Source organism: Ambystoma mexicanum, chromosome 7q, assembly GCF_040938575.1.
Source record: "Ambystoma mexicanum isolate Mex_15411 chromosome 7q, UKY_AmexF1_1, whole genome shotgun sequence".
Lineage (NCBI taxonomy): Eukaryota > Metazoa > Chordata > Amphibia > Caudata > Ambystomatidae > Ambystoma > Ambystoma mexicanum.
Window position 1 is genome coordinate 207,989,261 of NC_090941.1, and position 3,046 is coordinate 207,992,306.

The following is a 3,046-nucleotide window of genomic DNA, read 5'->3' on the forward strand; positions in this document are numbered from 1 at the left end:
TTCTCAACATTATGTAACACTTCATCAAAACCCTCAGGTCCTCTTTCCCAATGTAATCGGTTTTCGTCAGAGGAAAGTTCACAGGATCTTCAATTTGTTGATAACATTTCCCAATAATCAGATTCCCTTTTTGTGCCGTGATTAAATCAGCATCTGGTCTCTCCTTACTCCACTGGGCAGTTGAGAGTTCATTGTGAGCATTTGTCTGGGACCTGGGGACTACAGGGGCCTGGATTTCCCCCATCAGGGACTCAATCTCAAGGAGATCCCCCTGGATGGCTCCGGTTTTGTCCAGCTGATGCACCTGGTAATTTACAGTTTTGTCTGGTGCCTCTATTCTGGAATGACCCTTAATCCTCTTCCAATATATGGTCATCCCATTAGAGGTGACCATATCATCAATATTTCGTATGAGCTTGCCATGTTTGAGTGGTTTGTTGTTTGCACACAGCATGCCTCTGTTCTCCAATTGACCAGATGCTCCATGAACCAGCTAGGAAGCTTGATCACCAGGAAGACCTGAGGGAAACCCTCATGGGGGAAAAAACCCTGGGGAGATAATAGAGTGCAGGGGCTCCTGAGAAGTCCCGGGAGTCTGATCTGGCGTGAGTCTAAATGATCAGTTCCTGACCTGAGATGCCGGAATGACTGATAAGTATGAAAAGAGGAGAGACAGAGCAATTAGCTTGAGAAACTGATTCTGAGAGAAATTATGCTTTTGAGCCCTGAATTCGTACCACTGGTCTGGAGGAAAGTGAGTTGTTGACCAGAGCAAGGCGGAAACCTTAGAGAAGATAGGAGAACTGAAGAAAGGAAGATAGGTAGATATAGTCAAGAAGTAACACTCTATGATAAAGATGTGAATTAAACCAATCCGTAATGACTGTTTGAAAATAACCGCGTACCTGATTGCGGAATAAACCGGCTCCAAAAAGGGCGATTTCCGATGGTCTCATTGTGCAGCAAAAGGCTGTCTCAGACTGCTAATATCTAAAGCGAGAACAGAAACCTATGTTTAGAACCTAATACCAGAACCCCCTCTTTCTATGGAAACTCGGAAGGGCAACTGCCACCAGAAGGAACTATAGTGAGAAATGAAAGTTGTAAGCGGAATGGGCGGATCTTACGAACTTCCGGATGGAGCGGCTTCTGTGGCTTCTGCCGATTGACGTATTTAGCTGGACCCGTGGACTTCTAAACAAACAAACAGAGAAACAGATCTTAAGGTAACAAAAAGGAGGTGAGTAATAGAAAGCAAGTAAGCCAAGTAATCAGAGAAGTAAACCTTCCTAAAAACAAACTTATGCAGCATTTGCGGGCTCCTAAAAGAGTAGCAACACATCTTCTTCCTGGTTCTGCGTGTTGATATACAGAGGGGAAAGTGATCCTGGAGTGCAGCATTGCATCCTGGAAGTGAGCCACTAGACTGCTGCAGGCACTGCAGTGGGGCACTGCAGTGGGTTGAAAGTGCTGCCATGTTGGAATCCAGCGGTGATTTAGGATTACTAGGGAAAGTCATGACAGTATGCCCCCTCTTAGGGTTGGTCCCTCCTGGTTTGTCTGGATGCCTTAAATGGAATCTCTTAATCAGACGAGGGGCATGTACCGAAGTATCTGGTTCCCAGGTGCGATCAGAAGGGGAATAACCCTTCCAGCCTATCAAATATTGAAGATGACCCCAATGGTACCGGGAGTCACATATTTCTTTAACCTCAAATTCCGGCCCTGAATCAATCATAACTGGTGCAGGACGAACCGAGATTGTGGGATGGAACATGCTCCAATTATCTGCTTTTAATTGCGACACAAGAAATGTTGGATGTAGCCGTGTCCAGGTTTTGGGTAAACTAAGTTTGAAAGCAGCTGTACCTACAGCAGCGACAACTCGGAATGGGAGAATTTAGAAGGTACTAGGTGCCGTGGCAGGAAACGGGAGGACAACCATACCCAATCTCCAGGTTTGATTACGGGAGCTGGAGTCCGACGACGATCAGCAAAATGTTTTTCTTGTATTCTGGGAATATTGCAAGGCGATTACCGCAGAGTGGTGACCTTGTCGAATCTGATCCATTTAGTGGTTTATGTCTGGAAATTTAGTGTCCAAACTTTTCAAAGTGGGAAATGATGTGGGACTAAATCCAAAAATGCACTGAAAGGGAGATGTGTGAATGGCCGACTGATAGGCCGAGTGATATGAGTTATTGTATGCAAACTCGGCCAGGAGTAGGAGGTCTTTCCAGTTATCCTGGGCTGCGGATACATACTTTGGAGGTATCCTTCCAATGTCTGATTCAGTCTTTCTTTTTGCCCGTTAGATTGAGGGTGGTAACCGGAGCTGAGGGCTCGAGATATCCCAAGGAATCGACATACCAGTTTCCAATATTGTGAGGTGTATTGTGGACCTCTGTCTGAGATGATTGGTTCCGGTAATCCATGGAAGGAAAAGATACGTTTTATGAAAACTCACGCCATTTTAGCTGCAGAAGGTAAACCAACGAGTGGAACAAAATGGGCCAATTTTGTTAAGGTATCAATGGTGACCATAAAAGTAGAGTATCCCTGGAATTGAGGTAGGTCAACAATGAAGTCTGTTGAAATGATTTGCCATGGACGAGATGGCAAGGGCATCCTAACTAATTCCCCTAGAGGAGCTTGTCTAGGTACCCTGTTTTGGAGGCAAATGGGGCATGACCAACGTATTCCTTGGTATCCCTTCGTAAGGTAGGCCACCAAAAGAAACGTAAAATTAGGTTCAACGTGGAGATGAACCCACGATGTCCCGGCGTCTTGGATGTATGACACATGTCCAACACTTCCTTTTGGAGAAGTCGAGTAGGTATGTATGCTCTATTTCTGAAGAAATAACAACCGTCTTCCTTTATCAGTGCTAATTTAGTGGAACATGTGAGTTGTTTCTTCGCCATAGAGGTGGACTGGGATTTAAGGCGGGTCAGGAAATCTAGAACTGAGATCAGTCCCATAGCCATCAGGGGGAAAATGGGTTCCGACCTGAATAGGTCGTTGGAAGGATGTTCCTTGTGTGACA